Consider the following 18,664-nt stretch of genomic DNA (forward strand, 5'->3'; position numbering starts at 1 on the left):
ATTGAGATCCGTTACAACGTACCGCACGCGTACCGAGCGAAAATTCAAAGTCGATTTTCTCGAAAACAAAGTCTCAAACGAAAAATTTTTATTCTATATTTTCGACTTCTTTTTTTGCGTAGAATCACTCCCTTTCCGCTTGTACCATCAGTTACCAATCACCCTGTATATATGCAGATAAAAAATTTGCGAAAAATATATTATTGTCGTATTAAAGATTAGACACGTAAAGTGTCGTAGTATCATACGGAAAGACATTCAACTATAAGAAAGGACGTAGCTCTGTCATTAAACACGAAAGTGTAAAATCTCTGACAACGCGATGAGGTTTTGAAGCCTCCAAGATAATTCTCCATACAACGATCTTCAAAAGACGCGACATCGATACTTTATTGCCACTAGAGATTGGAAGGCTATGAATAATTAATAATTACTCCTATCGTTCTCCATAAAATCAAGAACTTGCATATTACCACAGTCCGGTATTATCTGACCCACTTTCTCATGCTGCGCGTATGTAAATCGTTGTCTCGATGGAGAAATTAAAAAAAAAATTAAAAATAACATTTTTATTCTATATTTTCGACTTCTTTTTTCGCGTATCACCCCCTTTCCGCTTGTACCACCAGTTACCAACCATCCTGAGTAAAGAAGATAAATTACTGTTCCTGTATTAGAACAAGCAAGTACTTTCATTCCTAGTTCTTTGTAATTACACCTTCATAATTCTCACGTGAATAACATAACATTTTGCTCACATCTAATCATGTCCTCGACTTGGCAATGACATTTCTCGCCGTCACGCTTTTTACCAAGCTCTCGAAATTTTTAGCATTTCCACGGGTCTAATTACTCGGAAGATCGTATCTTTATTGAAGGAACGCGGAGCAACCGCGGGAGTCGCGTGATTTAACGAACCGCACCGCTCGGTAAATTGGTTCTAGACGAGATGGCTAACTAACGTATAAGGTAGTTAGGAGATCCTAATTAATTACCTATTCACCAACGATTGCGAACGAGGAGAGATTAAAAAATTAATTGGCCACGTAACGATTGTATAATCGTCCTTGGTTTACTATCTGTTTGTACAAGCTTAATTTAATTATATCGGGTTAGTTATGTAACGTTGAAAATTTGTTAAAAAACAGGGGCTTTTAGCTAAGAAATATCTGGTTGTTTTTCTTTTTTGTGTGCAACTAAATTAGGTAAATGTTTACGAACAAAGAACCCGCATAATAGCTTACGATTTATTGCACAGTATGCATCCTGAAACAAATATTGATTCTGATGATAAAATTGTCCTTTTCTCAGACGGACAATTATCAAGATAACATTACGTTCACGATACCACGAGCGACGCTTCAAAAACGATCCATCAGAACTACAAAAGAGAGCAGTGAAATCATTAAAATGGCTCCGTATGATTATGTTGAATTATTGTTCACGACATATTGTTCGCTATGGAAGCAACCGGAAAAACGGTGTTCCGCGAGCTGATTGTGGAGGTCGGATACCCTCGCGAACCGCGATGCAAATCTGGACTCGCGGCGCGATTCTGTAACACGAGGCAACATCACGCTGACTTCGGTATGCGATATGGACGATTAAAGCTTGTTCCAACAGACTGGTCGTGGCAATTTGTCATTCGCCACCCTATGGGCCTCTCGCGACATGCGAAATTCGCATTTAAGGAGAGCGTGGATCGTGCTCTTCTCTCGTGGTGCGAGCGCCACGGGTAGGTGAAGGCTTATCCGGATCTCGTTACAAATAACTCCGCGTGCTGCATTCTGTATTCGTGTTCAGCGGGGTGGCTTTGCTATCCAATGGACGATTCGTTCGTTCGTTCACTTTAATATGACCGCAGTTTTCTGGCTGCGGAAATTACGAGTCGCTGGCTCGCTTACGACCCTCGAACTATTTACGAGACCGTGGTGGCGGCCTGAGGTAACGAAACGTGTCGCGTGAATAGTCGCGCGAGCGGAGTTTCGCTCGGGTCCCCTTTGTATCGCGACGACTCATATCGCGGTTGAAAATATTTTTAATCGATCGCTGTACTTGTGTAAAATCTTCTACGGCCACGATATGTGCGAATAACGAAGAAGCAGATGCGTAGCTATGTGGCTATGTATTTATATTACGGGTAGTCCGTTGATCGAGATTGCTCTTCGGGGCTGGAGGATATGTTTGAAAAGTGATGTGTGAACGTCTTTGGGTGAAGCACTAAGACAGAAAGCGTGTGGGCTAATAGTTTGGGTTTGCAGAAAAATTGTTACTTCGTAACGTACGTAAAATTGTTACTACGTTTTTGTGTCTATTAGTGTTTGTTGAAATGGAAATTATATTAACTGTTAAGCAATTCAAGAAATTATTCCTTAGCAAAGAAAAATAACTGCAATGTAAAAATACTTACATTGAACGTTAAAAGATAACATGGTAAAGAGTTATACGCGCACAGAATACATCTCTTAGTTGGAAGATTGAAACAGCTTTCCATTAGTTCAGTCAAGTATTTCTCTGGCAGAAAATAGAATGTAATTCTGATAGGACAAGCAGAGGGTTTAGTTAGCGTAGAAACTGTAAGATATTCGAGTTTCAAATTTCACATTTCTGGGATACATCTCACTTGAATAGATTTTACTGCACCATCTTACAAATGGAAACAACGTTTTACAATAAGAAATCATAGAAAACGACGTCTCGTTGACGTCTCGATATACGTTTCAGCTAGATGTTATGAGATGTATAAATTTTCCACGAACCGTAAATTTTTACTTCGTTACATAAAATAGAATTAGTAAGTACATCTTTGTGAACATTTTTCTGCTACTCTCAAAAAACGGTAGTACTCGTATTTATTCATTCCAGATAACGAAATGTAATATTCGAATATTCTTTTCATCGAGCTACTTTACTCGTGTTCAACTCCTAGAATTATAGCAGGCAATGATAGGTAAATGGTAAAATTTATATTATTTTTAAAACATTTAAAGAAAATACAAAAAATACAACTGATTAATTTGTTTAAATTAGAAATAGCCAATGTTGCGGCTTTGTTGAACGCGGTCGATGCATCTTGCCTCGAAATGGTTACATTCTAAGTTTCTCGAGTACATCTTGCCCACGTATAACTGCGAGCAGCTACAAATAGCTCGCGGCATTGTATAATGTAAACTCATGGAAAACTAGACGCCCACGACTCGATGCATGAAAAATGAAAAGGAGAAATAATGGCTGAAAGAATACCATATTTTATTGACTCGCTTCCAACTAATACCACGAGATTTGCCTGTATAAATTAATGGATGTAATTTTTAGATATTGTTATTGTTTATAATATCGAGAAATGCACTCGATTTTAATGCATTTCCATGTGCATTTGCGTTACTTGGCAATCGTCAATTGTGTCGCTAATTATACGTAATTATGCACCGTTACGAAGTAATGCACAGTTTTCTTGCGTTCCTTTCCTGGATTACTTTACATACCAGTACGATATGACAACATTAGAATTTCTGAAGAATTGTTTCGGTGTAATGGTACAGTGGCTTGTGTTATGGTACAATGTTATTCTAACCGTTCTCTAATAGACTGTTATATAGAGAATAATACACAAATCAGATCAAAAAAATGAATATTTAGTAAGTCGATATAGATTTGCGAATTAATTTTGGAAAATATACAAGCAGATGAGTTCCACTGTTAAGTATTTACTGTTTCCGCATTGGAGTAGAAAATTGGCATAGGATGTAACAAGCGTTAGGCTCACAAGAATGATTCACGCAGGATTGATAACGTTAAACACGTAGCAATGTCGTGGTGACAAGTAAATATAGTTGGTTAGATAGTGTTACAACGTACCATAGATAATGCACAATTAATTTCGACAAATACAATAAATTGCTGCTTTAGAATTAGTTTGTGAATCTACATATGTTGTCTACGTTATTTCGATTCTCTTGACATGTACTATATTCCACTAAATTATTTGGTACGTGTTTCAAATCATTCTTTACGCTGTTAAAATGCTGATCTTTAATGATGAAATTGATTAACCCCTTAACCTACGATTTACGTTCGAGAATTTTAAGCCGAAAACGTAAACAAGCTATTATAGAGGGTGGTTGGTAACTGGTGGTACAAGGGGAAAGGGGGTGATTCTACGCGAAAAAAGAAGTCGAAAATATAGAATAAAAATTTTTTTTTATTTTTTTTTTTTTAATTTTTCCATCGAGACAACGATCTCCAGTGAGATCCGTTATAACGTACCGCACGCGTACCGAGCGAAAATTCAAAGTCGATTTTCTCGAAAACAGAGCCTCAAACGAAAAATTTTTATTCTATATTTTCGACTTCTCTTTTCGCGTAGAATCACCCCCTTTCCGCTTGTACCATAAGTTACCAACCACCCTGTATATTATATTATATATTATATTAGGCCCGATCATCGTACTATGGGCTATGCCGTAATATTATATTTACGTTTGGTCCGATCATCTATTTACTATGAGCTATGCCCGTAGTTGTAGGTTAAGGGGTTACATGTTTGTTGCTCTTCTGATCAAAGCGTCTTCCATCGAGCAGTTTTGCAATGAAATGATCTACTACCATGACATACGAAACATTTGCGTACATACTACGCATTACTTTGCTAAAATGTGAACATATTATTCGATATAATATTTTTAACTGTGAAAAGAGAAAAGGAACAATCTTGGCGGTTTGCGTGCATTCTGCAACAGTATATCCTATCGTAGGTATTGAAAATGTTGGTAGATAAATCATATAGAAGTAATAAAATATCGCATTTATTATCGTTCATCGTTGGATGCTTTATTTTCAATCCAATTTATCCCGATCTTGCCAGGAGCGGAAGCGTTGTGAATACCGTATACCACGAGTCCATGTCTCTGTAAGATATTCATCATTCTACTTGCACAGTCTTTACGGGATACCATTTATCTCTTCGACTTAAAAGAATTTGCTAAAAAGAAAAAAAAAGAAAAACTTGCACGAACGCGGCAGATCCCAATCACAGAAATAGAATTTAAACTGAAATAATGGGAGCCTAATATGTCGTAGAAAAATGGAATGACATTGCATACGAATTGATTGCGACTAGACGTTACGAAAATAAAACTAAAAATCATCCTAATTAAAATTAAAGGCAAATGACTCTGTTTCGACGAAGCCGTGAAAATAATCCACTAAAAGTTCGGGAGAAATTTACCGGGAGTACTCGTATGATAGATGCATATACGGCCGAAATGTAAGACGAAACGTGACTTGTGTGCATGCATTCTTCGAGTGCTCATAAAGCATTCTCCATCGTATGGCTACCGCGTCGTAACTCGCTCCGCTTCCTAGGTATTGTTGCCTTACCGAAGGATTCTTGAATCTCAACTCGTGTACAAAGCAAGTACGGAAGAAACGTTCCAAGCAACTTCTTGCGCACCACTTCTGCTACAGACGAACAACAAGTTTGTGTTAGACGGTCAAGACCACCGTTCCGTAACCATGCAAAACTTCTCGGGAAGCCGAACAACTTTTTATTTTATTTCATTATAAACTCTTTAATTTCAAAATTAATTAAATGTATGCAAATTCCTTGCCCAGATGTTTCCTTGCATGCCTCTTTTACATATTTAAAGTATTGTTAATAGAACAAATAATATAAATTAAAGCAAGATAGAGTTAATAATTATAATACGGAAACATCAACTCACAATTAACTAGAACAGAGAAGTGTCGTACTTATTAGAGATAACGGAAAGGCAGGCGCATCTAAAACACGTTTGCTGAAGCCAAGTGGAAGTACAAATCGAAGATATTTTAACAAGAACAGGTGAGAGGATTACATATATGGCTTCTACGTTATGTCCGTTTTATAAAGATTTATTAGTAGCGGCGATGTAGTATAATCTAGCTAATTTTAAGATGTAGCAGAACCTTTCTATAGTCGTTTAAGGCGCGATATTTGTTTCTAAAAAGAATTCGGTATGAGATAGTTCTTTACATAAGAAGAGAGTATTACCCTATCCTACTGCCTTTTTTGTGTTCTTGTTTAAATATCGAATTATCTAATGACATAGGTATGCTATTTAAATCGAGATTGAAAAGACTTAAAATTATGATCTAATTGAATCTAGGTATATAGAAATAATATAATAACAAGCACATAACATAGTAAATTAAATATATTAATTGTTTTGTTAAATTTACTAAAGATTAATCATTGTTAACAAATATTCCATTGCACGAAGATTTATTATTGACAGTATTAGATTTGTTTATGTCCCAGATGACAGTAGTACATGGAAATTCTCTATTTATCAAACGTAAAGCAAAAGAATAAAACACAGGAGCAAATTGCGTAAAATCGTTCGATACTCGCTTCCGGATCTATGTCAAATTAACTGTAACTTCAAAACAGCTCATAAAACCTCGGTAATTTATTTGACGTAATTAAAATCCGACTGAAATTTAAAACGGTTCTAAATATACATGGAAACGTCTCAAATGCGCAAGCGGGACAACAAACAGTGACGTTAAACGTTATAAAAGCATTCGACTGGAAAGACGTGATATATTAACGCATAAAAATACTTTGGCTCGTCAACCATAAACGAAGATTATTCCGCGTTTCGAACCGTTGCACGCTGGAACTGCTAATAAGACCTTTAAATCATTGTGGACAGTTTCTCGAAGAAATTCCCGAATTAATTAAAGCTGAAGTAACATTTACGGATTTCAGAAATGCACGGAATCGAGCACATAGGACGTCGGGATAAATATTTATAAAGAAAACGTTTCCAACATTCTGACAGTGATATGATTCCGTATTCGATTCTGAACAAACATCGCCTTTAGTCCAAAATCACATTTATATTCATTATGTTAGTTTTCAAGAGTGCATCGTGGTGAAAAATTAAAAAGACACATTATTAACGACGAATAACGTTAATACTTATTAAAATCACATACGATTTCTATCCATACAAAAATATATAAATTCATATATCAGATGTTCCGTCAATACCCAAAAAAATAAAAGCTATATAACTATATAACATTAAATAATTAATGAAATGAAAACATCATTCCTATATATATTCTATGTATTATATTGTTGTATTCTATGTATATTTTATGTATTATATAAATCAACAGAAGTCCAAAGTACAAATTTCGCAGAAGCGTACTGAATTCTTGTTTTACCATCCGACAGGTGTTTAATATTCTAAGCAGAAATCAAAGCACCAGCTGATCACTTTATGAATTGGTGTCTAATCAAGGAAAACATTTTTTATCAATGTCTAAGCATTATAAAATGAAACTTATGTTGGATTAGACACATCTTTGGCGTTTAACGGTTATCAAGAGGATAGAAAAGGTTTAAATATTCGATGAAATACTAGAAAAAGAACGACTTCCACTTGCTAAGAAAACTTATATCTATGAATAGCAAAGTATCGCAAATTCATGGTAAAGAATAAAGTTGAACTCACGGTGTAGCACAGGCTATTGACATATTTCACCACGGAACTATTCAGCCGCGGAGATTCCGGAACAAGCGGAGAAAAAGTAGGTAGCTGAACGGTGTCAGTTTCTGAAGTGGATTAGCTGATCTCGTTTCCAGTCGTGGTATTCCAGAATTCAAGAAGCATTGCGACGTAACGAGACCGGTTGACGGGGGCAAGAAGTTAACTGGTCGCGATGGCCGTGCGATCTTAACGACCGTCACTTTATTAAAACTCGGAAATACATACTGTCAGCAATTAACGTCGCGCGTACGTAGCACCTTTCACGATCGGCTTGTCAGGGGACCGTCACGTCGATTACCGGACTCGACTGTGTGTGTGTGTATCAGTACAGGATGTTTTTCGCTTGGAAAATGCAACCGATGCAATTTGCTGCGCTCGACGATGCGCACTGTCTTGTATGGATAATATTACGACTCGAAATCCGACAAATTCTTCTGAGCTTGATGGTGTTTCCGATGATGTATCGTCAAAAAATTATTTTCGTCTAAATATTTCAATCAATTTTATCGACTTACTTCTTCGTCCTCGTAAAAACAAATAGAGTAAAACATTTAAGTTAAAAGTCTGTAATGTTAACATCGAGGCCACTTTTACATAATTCATAATTCTCTACCGCTTTTACGCATTGTTACATAGATCTTCTTTATAAATACTTGTTGCAAGTCAAACAGTTTCCGTTTCCACGTACAATGTGAAATTAGGAGCTCATTACGAAACAAGGAAATTAAAATGCACAGCGCGCATTATTAATATCGTTTACGGCTACTCATACCCGTCTACCGTTATTAAATCTAACAACAATACTGTATCGTATCGAATCATGTTACAACGTTATGTTATAACACGCCCAATGAAAGATAGCTCGTTAACAAATAAATAATTTTACACAGGGTATTTAAGAAAATTGGTTTGCAATAAAAAAACCATTGGTTCGCTGTTTCGGAATAACGTTACCTCGATAATTTTGTACAACCAACGGCATCGAAAATTTTACGAGGATTTCTTAATGGTACTTTAAAACACGGCAGACATACGTGAAGTAAATGATCAGTTTTAGTCACCAGTACATCACCAAAATATTTTCTATGCAATACTCTTTGATCAGGAAGCACGAAGAAGCGAATACGGGGATTATATCCAAGCTTTGATATCTTTATTAGTCATCGAATAAAAGTATCCGAATCGTTTCCTAAAATTGGTAAGTAAGGATAATGATATCACAGTTGCCCGACAAGTAAAATATTTTTCACACGTACTAAGAAGTCAGATCTTCGAAAAACTTGAGTCGAATCTTTGGAGTAGGATGAGTGAAAGACTTCATCCGATCTTTGAAAGATCGCCTAAACCCGAAGAAATATTAAATGAAACTACTATAAACGAAAACACTTAAATACGAATCCATGTAAATACTTGTAATTAAAACTCATATAACAGATTTGATTAAAATAAAGGATCTATCCCGATGTGTCAAGGGTTAAAGTCTTCTTTCGTTACATAAAAAGCCAGAATGTTTTCCACGAAGTAACTTGAAGCACGAAGATATAGCTCCGTGAAAACTCATACTTACGATTTTATCTCCTCTTAACACCACGCATTTTAAAGATGTTCTTTTAAGAGGAACGATCTTACGAACTGAAGCTGCACGCATTACACGTTCGCTTTTGCTGCCTCTTCAAGTCCAAAAACGATTAAAGGTAAGTAAACTGAAGGAAGAAAATGAAATTTACAGTAGTCCGTATGTGTAGTGGGTGTGAGTCGTAAGCATTTTCGACATCATAAAAGCAATCCACGGTGATTTCAACGATGATACTTGCAGATGCATCTCTACGCAGTTATCCAAGTTATTTTCGTTTAAATATTATTTTACTAGAAGATTTACAAGTTAAATGCTTATATACAGCTTGAATCATTTATGCAGATATCTTCTTTTAGTTCAAATTAATATTGTAAGATTTAAAAAATTGATACGTAAGATATTTTTTTAGTTAATGACCCATTGCACAAGTTATGACTTACAAATGATTAAATGTGGAATGCAATATCTCTTTACGATGCCATGTGCTCCAAGAGATTAATCACTTTCACATGCGTATCTATATATGCACAAGTGAAATCTGATACGTATTTAATAAAGCAAACATTGTAACGCTGCACCTACGATACCTACAATTACGCTTTCTATGCTATATAATGTTTCTTCTTCGTTTTAAAATTTGAATCAAAATATGCAATTGCACAAATTTAATTCAGATATCGTTTACAAATGAAAATGTTATATATTACATTTTCTATCGTTTTAGAAGTATACCACACAATTCGCTTCGATGACTAACACATTAATAATTACGCAAATTCGCGTTAGACACACGCGTAAGTATAAAGGAATATCAAAAATGCATACTTGGAATCTTTCGTCTCGTATTGACAAAAATATAGATAAGACTTTCTCGAATTAAAATATAATAAAACCTACTGAAACGCAACGATTAGATCGCGCTTTAGGCCAATTGTTATGTAACACACACGATTATGTGTACACGGAACAACTGAATACCTAATTTATATGGCACGCTCGCGAACAAGTACGATACCATTTGACTGTGGCTCGGTTCAATGATATCAGTAATTACATGTAACGAATGAACCTGGCCATAGACCTAACAGCATTCCTTGGGGTTCTTTGATCTAGCCTGAGTGTTTTCGCTCGTGAGTTCACCTGAACACAGTTAATTCGTAGAATTCAAAGTTAGATGGATATAATCGATCTTGGCATACCATAGAGCGTACTTGCCACGAGCTCTCTAGAAGTCTAACCATGTCTTAGCTAACAAATATTTATAGGATACAAATACGGAATCATTGTCTAGCGTTTGCATTGCACTTTCATTGTGCTAATCAAGTGTGCTAAAATTGGAATGAAATATATTTATATTTCCCTAAACAAATATTTCCTCCATAAAATATACTTAATGTACAACGATTAAAATACACATATTTTCCATAAACGTAAATCCATACAAAGTATACTTTGTCAAAGAAATTGTCCTTTCTCGAATACAAAGCATACTGTACTAATAATCGATAAAATCACTGACACATTACCTAGCAGGTAGTACATACATATATTGCATCGTGTATCAAACGTAGTTTCTTAGCGGTATAGTTTCTTTCATATAAATGACATTCTCGAATAACAAAAAAATATCGAGTACGTAACGGATTAACTATCAGTGCATCGATGCAAACGTTAAGAGAGAAAAATAAAAAGAAATTGGTCGTTGGCAGAATCCTTTCGCGCGAGGTAGCCCAGTCAGTGCACAAACAATGCGCGATTAACCGATACTTCAGAAGTTAGAGTTAGCCAGCGATGCACCATTCAACTGTTGTGCTTTTTTCGTAATCCAAACAAGGAAGCTGGCACGAGCACGATCGTTGTGTATCAAACGATTTCTATCGATTCTACCCTCCGTCACGTACCAGTTCTAGGCAGTGTTGTCCGAGGAGTACACTGACTCTTCTCCTCGGGAGAGATCTCGTATCGATTCTCCGGATTCGTTTCTGATCGCGAGAGACCTTAAGGCGCCGCGCCGATACCGGATAAGGTGAACGCAGATGCAAAAGGTGTATATAGAAGAACGAACCGTCGTGTCGCCATCGTCGAGCCGACCGTGTGTGGATCGAACCGTGGTTTTTCTCCGCCAGACTTTCCAGAGCGCGGCCACACGATTCTCGTGTCACGAGAGAGTTGACCCTTCGACGCTTCTCCCCAAGCCACTCGATCGGAATTCTACGTTCCGTCGGAAGCACTATCAAGGCCAGGGTTGTAGTCATTGGTATCACGTCGCAAGGTGAACCAGACACTCCTCCAACGATAGAGTCTCCTTTCGTGCAATTAGCGGGTGCGAATGCAGCCTTAAAAAAAATTTGATCGAGAGAACAAACAAGATGTAGACGATGTAGACGAAATATACGTACATTGCCTCGCAAACTGTTTTCTCTGTGGGTATAGTGAAAATTAGAAAGGTGTATGCGCATACATTGCACAGAGAGTTTCTTTGCTTAATTAATGACGGCATGGAGAAAACTCGTATGCGTAAAAAAATTCATACGGTGTGAAATTCAAAAATCAAGATGCCAACGACAAAAAAAAACGACATTTAGGTAAACATGTCAAATTTCATTTAAAGTAACATCGATTGCTCGCAGAAATCATCGAGAGTGCATCATCGTAATAATACATCGACGACTCCTCCTCTTAGTTGTAGATAATCGTTACTTCAGAAGTTTAATTCTTCATCTCCATCATGATCAAGTCTAATTTCCGTGCGGTTCGCACAAAAAATGATTTTCATCGATCAAACGAAACTCCCATCATAGGATCTATCTATCTCTATGAGGGTCATAATCGATCGATTCGGCACTTGGAAGGCCTTGTTTCGCTTTTAGTTCAAGCAATGAAGAAATATTCGAGCGACTACGAAACACGGCAACCAGCGTATTTCATATCTTGTCATCTTCGAGGAAGCTGACCCCTTAAGATCGTGGTAGCTGACCGTAGGGAATCCGGTGCCCGGTACCCGGTGGAAACCTATCAAGGCCACAGCCGAGCTAGTCCTTTTATTTTCTGGCCATTTGACGAGAGCGACATGCCAGACATTCCACGCTGGAATAGCCGTGTAACTATGCCCTCGGCATGGCCTACGTGCGTGTTCAACCGTGTACGCGTGTGCGCGCGTTTCCGCGCTCATCTGTGTACGTACTTTATACAGGGTGCGCAACAGAAAGCGAACATTCCGATTTTCTGGCGCGTGAAACCGCTTAATGGAAATTTCACGTTCGCCTATGAGATGCTGCGACTTATGGGAACGTGAAGTTTCACGTTACATCCTGCTTCTCGTCGATCATTTCAGCGAATTTTTTGCCGTTTTTTCTTCAGGATTTTTTCCAAAATATGCAACCGGAATTGACCACGGAGAAAACATATTGACACATTTTGTAACACACTCGAAGTTTATTTCAATTTCAGGCGTTGTGAAACTCTGAAATATTTTTAGTGAATATCATTCGCGATAAAGTACTTATTAAGTACCTATTTCATATTAAAGTTTCATATTATTATTCTTGTTGATGTAATTATTATTGAAATTGAAAAATTCAATCTTAACGAACTATATACTTTTTATCGTGTTTTCTTCCATATGGATACATAGGCGAATAATGGAACATGACTATTCATAACAGAGACCTATAGTAGTGCTGTTAAACTAACCATTTACGGTTCAGTATATGTACATTCAGTCATTATGCTAATTAGCACGTTCAACGTCGGACGTGTAAGTATCTGGACTATTTTGGCAAAGAATCGCACCACTTGCTTCCTCGTGTCTATTCTCCTTTCTGTATAAATTCATCTATGTCCTTATAGGAATATATTACTTTCAAATTTTTTACGTTAATCAACGAAGTGTAAAAGAAAATCATTTTTCAAGATTCTGCCATTCCGATGATTAGCCAAAGAGGTGGTTCGTTTATTAATTACTTGATAAAGTATTAATAATTTGCGAAATGTTCGATCGATCGATTTACGAATCACTATTAATTCTTTCCTCTGAAACGTTATTGTGTTCAACGGCAGACAAGTGAGGATGTGATATTTAAATGGGGCCTGTAGTTGACATTTATGCATCTGGTTACACGCGTGTAGTATACATGCATTGGATACAATACGAAAGGTATGCGTGTGCGTAAAGGACGGGGACTCAAGGCCGATCGTCGGGCAATCCTTCTTTCTCCATCTTGAACATACAAGAAAGACAATTCGGAGCCGTGAAGTTGCCGCGAATGCAATATATCTTTATCAAACACTATTGCATTGAAACAGGACCGAACAATAACGCCGTACACGAAATAACACATAATTGTTTAAATAAGTGAATTCCCTCGGTGACACGTACATAACTGCCTTATTGGAGACATTAACAAATATCTCTTGGTATTAGATAAGCGAGTTTCAACGAAATGTTATCTTAGCTTTGTGTGAAATCTTGTTCTCGTTTTGACACGTCTCGCAAATTGTTCATTTATTGAGAGATACGTAGATACTGAAAAAAGATAGAAAAAGTCCATTTCTGGAAAATTCTACCTGTTCCTGACGAAAAGATCGAAAATAAATATACATACATAGAATTACAAATGTTTTCTTTGGAATTTCTTAACAGCACAAGAAAAAGACTAATCGACTCGGTTAATGGCCACTTTCATGCATTAAGACTTCCTGTCAGGAGATTTCAATCTCGCTCCTAGAACAGCTGCTATCTCCGTGATCGTTCTTCCTTTAACAGCTAATTCATTCCGATCAAAAAGAATTTTCTGGTGTTTCACTTTTCATCGAAGAGGCACTTTCGAACGCATCTATCAGGGAAATGAGGCAACAAACGAATCCGTTTGCTGTTCGATCCTTTCATATCGTTGTAATTGTGTGCAGAATTGATTCCATTTGGTCGACCAGCGTTTGGGTGTCAAGAAACTTAAAGATCGTGGCGGGACTACGATCACATTGACGAATCAAAAACGTACTTCTCGATCATCGAACGTGTTTACGTAGTACGTGACTTTTCGTTTTAATGCTTTCTACGCTTCGACAACCAACACCCGTTTCTCTTCGTGTGTACACGTTGTGCAAGTGCTGCAAGAATATTGATAGGCTTTCAAAATGAATTAACTACAAGAAACCGCCGGTGAACGATAGAGTTTCGTCGCTCGTCTATTACGCGCTTCTCTGTTTTGTAGACTTTTGTATCGTGTAATCGATTGGTTCCGTAATTATAACGATTTATTACGTTTCCTAGGAAACTGTAGTCAATTCTACGAAGCAACAGGAAATATATAATAACGGTGTAACTGTGAAATTGATCTTCCAAAAAAAAAAAGAAAAATATATTCCCGGCGTAAAATTTATGCATGTTTTTGTCAAAATATATCAAATATTTCGGTTCTTTGAAAAAGAACACTGAATATTTTTACTGAATTATAATAAACAAATAATATGCACAATAAAATCGAAAGTAAATGAAATGTTATTAGATATATCGAGTGAAAGTTGTACGAAAGTGGCAAATTGCAGACATAACTTCAAGTGAAGTTTTTTAATGGGAATACTATCCACATAACCATAAATAATATATTTCTAGTGAAATTAACAACCAACTAATCTTAACTGGGAAACAAGTCCTCGCTATCATATTTGAAGAAGTGAAGAATAAGATCAGACTATAAAATTGACAGCGACTGTAACAACTCATTAGCTTTTACATCCACTACACAATGTAATTATTGTTTTTCTACTCGTTGTACGGCTACAGCCGCGGTAGCTGGATTATAGAAAAAGGATTCAATATTACGTGTCGAAGGCTCGCAAGGACATATCCTGAGTTTCCTAAGAGTTCATAAAGAACAACCGGACATCCAACATGTAACGATCGCATCTTCTCAGAAAACTGGTTATAAGAGATATGTATAGGTATCTGAAAGTTGTGTTGTATACGTAGTTAGAAACCACATTTTTATTACCTATAGAGGAAACGTAGTTAATATTAACAGCCTTGTAGGATAATATTACATATTAATCATTTATAACCGCCAATGACCAAAACATTTTACAAACTATCTATTTAAAGTTTATCTTCGTAATCTAAGATAAGCTTCTAAATTAAGAACTATAGTATGTAATATCGCCCTGTAATGTCGCTTAAATACGATTCTGTAAAAGTCTGACTCGTGTTGACCGAAACTACTTAAGAATCTCAACGAATGTTAACGCATCAGTGGAATATAAAAATCAGACGATCCAACAACCTAGTACTGTAACAGGAACAAGTTCGTAATAGACAGGTATCTAACTCTATACCCTTTCTCTAACATTGATACAAAGAATTCTACTGCCCCGCGTCTAGTTGTTCACGTTTCGTGGTACGCGCAAGGACACGCGCCAGTCCTGGACCACGTATCCTTCTTAAGAGCTCACGACCGGAAGTCCGATACGTACGACGCGAGCAATTACGAAGGTAATCGTGGTTGCTCGGAGAACTAGCTTGTTCGAAGATCGTTTTGCTCTGAGGTATCTTCGGCCACGCTCGACTTTCCGGTTTAACCGCTCCTTCTTCTAATCGCTTCTCTTCCTGCCGAACGATCTTCCCGTCCTTGGTCTTTTCCACGCACTTCGGCTAGTTGGAAAGTTCTATGCAGTCGATTCTTGGCTTCGCCGCTCCCCAATATGGTGAAACTTTACGTTGCTCGTGCATTTTACATTTGAATTTCTAAATCTTCCCTTCAAACCAGTTCAATAATTGTGTTAAGGCATCGTTTAAATTAAAACAGGGTAAATTGTGTAATCAAAAGAGAAATAATTTTTCGGAAGTTCGAATCATAGGCTTAAAATTAATAAACGAAGAAAGAAACAAGCCTATAAAATCAAAATCGTTCTCCACAACGTTTAATGCTTCATATAAAATTTCCATATATATTGAAAATGTCATCCAAACGGTTCACTAGATCCGCAATTGCTCTGTTTTTGCTTTCCCACGTGTATGAGGCAGTTACGTCACTTACGGCACAAATACGATGCGTAACGGATGAAGTAGCAAAGAAGCGCCGATTTTTCTCGTGGTCATCTGATATATCAAATGAACTATCGGGGAACTAGAAATGAGATAGCGACAGCACGAAAGAGAATCCTTGAACGTCAGAGGTGTCGATATTGAACGGTGTCTAGTTTCATTCATCCAACTCTGAGAATCAGAACACTCGCCCCCGGATCGCAGACAGGAATTTTTATGAATGACCAAAGGAATCCTCTTACCTGAGTCACTATTCCCAGCCATGGTCCAATGCCATGAAAAGGGCCGTCAACTCGATCACGTAGATCGTTAATGCCAAACTTTCACAAAAATAAATCTCCCGCTTGGTTCTGGCTCTGACTCAGAAGTCAGAGTACTAAATTGTATTTCACACATTCGATACTTTTATTTTTTACTTTCAGATAGTTTGAGCTCCGTAAAAACGATTTTTTATGTTTTAAAAACTTCTACTTGAAAAATCCTAAAAGATGCTATGAATTTATGCGAATCAAATTCTATTTTATTAAATAAGTCGAAATTGAATAAGTCGGTTTGTTGAAAGATTGGAAAAATTTGGCATTTTCAAGGTGACAATTAAATGATTACTATTCAACAGATGAAATTAGAAGCTGTTTGTCGTTTCTGCACGTTAACTATCCTCATTAACAAGGAGATTGGCGTTATTTCATATGAAATTTCAGTCCTCTGGTTCTGAGGCTGTACATACGGTCGCTGTCTCTAATATATTTTTCATTCTCGAACGCGGTAATCTCATCCTTACATAACGCAGTTACGATGACTCAATCTTGGGAACGTATGTATACAATCCGAGGAAATCTATTACAATGGAAAACCGTCATATGCGAACTTACTGTGAATTCTATTGAGTCGAGAAACTTTCGTTTCGCGTTCATTAAACACATCAAAATAACCTTTAATTTCCCCCAACTTATGCAAATATTGCTTGTTTTAACACAGAAAGCAGGCTCGAAATTATAATATATGAAAAGTAACATTTTGTTAAGATAATATGATACACATAAATAACGCGAATCGATAAACGGTGAGATAAAGAGGAATCCATTTTAAGTACAAATACTTACGTACTCAGCTGTCGCAACTTACAAGCATGTTGAACGTTCGTTCTAGAAACGTTTCCTGACTATGAAGAACACAAGTTACATTCTCTTCGTCGCTTCAATTAAAGCACGGACTCACGCGCTAAATTGTCCCATCGAGGATGAAATGCAGAGAAGTTGTCGACGTATTGAACGCTGTGCACCGGCATGTTCTTTGTTCAGGTGCTACGACACGACGCGACGCGTATTCCGATCTGTGGCTAGACTCGATCACGGTGAATACGAAACAAGATTTTCCAGCCTGTGACAACGGTGTAGAATTTAAATGCGTCGAATGTCGGCCGTAGAAATGATCATGCAGGCAATGGTTGATAGCGATTGAGGTCGCATACGAGGATCATGAAGGAGATCGTGAAAACTCGCTGGTTACCGGGTTAAAACCTAGCCGCGGGCGACCGCGTAAGATGCACAGTTAAATGGATTGCTTGAATAGAACAGTGCGAACGATAGGAATGTAAATTAGCGTTTGACGGTATATGAAAAGGCGACATTACATAAAGTAGTACAAAATGTCATATGATAAAGATAACTGTCTATGTTCTGAATGACTTTCCTGTGCTTTGCTGTGCTGCGATTGTGAATGCATGAGACAATTTAATTTTTGTACGTACGTTCGCTATTCACATCGAACATAGTAATACAAAACATAATTAACACTTCGTATGGGATTATCTAAAAACACGTGTGCCATCGTTTTTTGAACTCAAAGCCGTCATGTGTTACCACCTGCTCAAGGACAAGGACAACTTCTCTCGAGAGCCATATTTACGAATAGCATATAAAGTATATATTTCTTTAAGTAAGTTCAGAGAACGAAGAATCATACCTAATGCCATTTCACAAAAATTATGTTCTAATATATTTTCTAAGTATTATTTTGGCCTTAGTCTGGATTAAATTTAAGTAACATAAATTATTATCGTATATATGCGTTTTCTTTAAATTGTACGTCAGTTGCTAATATGTTGTAGATTGTGTTAAATTTTTTTTAATGTTAGTATAAATTGCTGTTTATAAAACTTTCGATTTAACCGTAAGGAGAATTTATATAAAAAGTTGCAAGTAAACTACGTTGTTTATAGTATGATGCGTAGTTTAACGGCTCGTATTTGTGTAAATAGCAGTGGCAATTTCGACGAAAAAAGGAAAAGAAACAAGAGAGTAATCTGTAGCCAACTGGGCAGTTTATCGACGGTTAGCTCGATAATGTTCCTCTTTCACTTTCGTGTAATCCATAGCCTATTTTTCTATTTTCAAAGAAGAAGCGTAAATTTTAGCAAAATAAATCTCAGACTTACATATAATTAACGGTATAGAAAACCTCTTAACACATCACCGATTATCATCTGATTTAATGTTAATAAAACGG

At 36.8% G+C, this 18,664-nt stretch overlaps 1 protein-coding gene across 6 annotated transcripts in view; it reads right to left on the reverse strand.

The window, feature by feature from the left end:
- LOC100750183 (partitioning defective 3 homolog) overlaps positions 1-18,664 on the reverse strand; it is a 42,094-nt gene that overhangs the window by 18,287 nt on the left and 5,143 nt on the right. The window contains exon 1 of one of the 6 annotated variants that reach the window (XM_033324658.1): positions 17,282-17,461. The exons of 2 other annotated variants lie outside the window; for them this stretch is intronic. The gene's annotated coding sequence lies outside the window, so the exon portion shown is untranslated. Of the gene's footprint in view, positions 1-7,505; positions 7,749-17,281; positions 17,462-18,664 lie in introns of those variants that run through there. 3 more of the 6 variants (XM_033324655.1, XM_033324656.1, XM_012393475.3) reach the window with 3 other exon arrangements.

The sequence above is a fragment of the Bombus impatiens genome, unplaced genomic scaffold (assembly GCF_000188095.3).
Source record: "Bombus impatiens unplaced genomic scaffold, BIMP_2.2 scf_0058, whole genome shotgun sequence".
Classification (NCBI taxonomy): domain Eukaryota; kingdom Metazoa; phylum Arthropoda; class Insecta; order Hymenoptera; family Apidae; genus Bombus; species Bombus impatiens.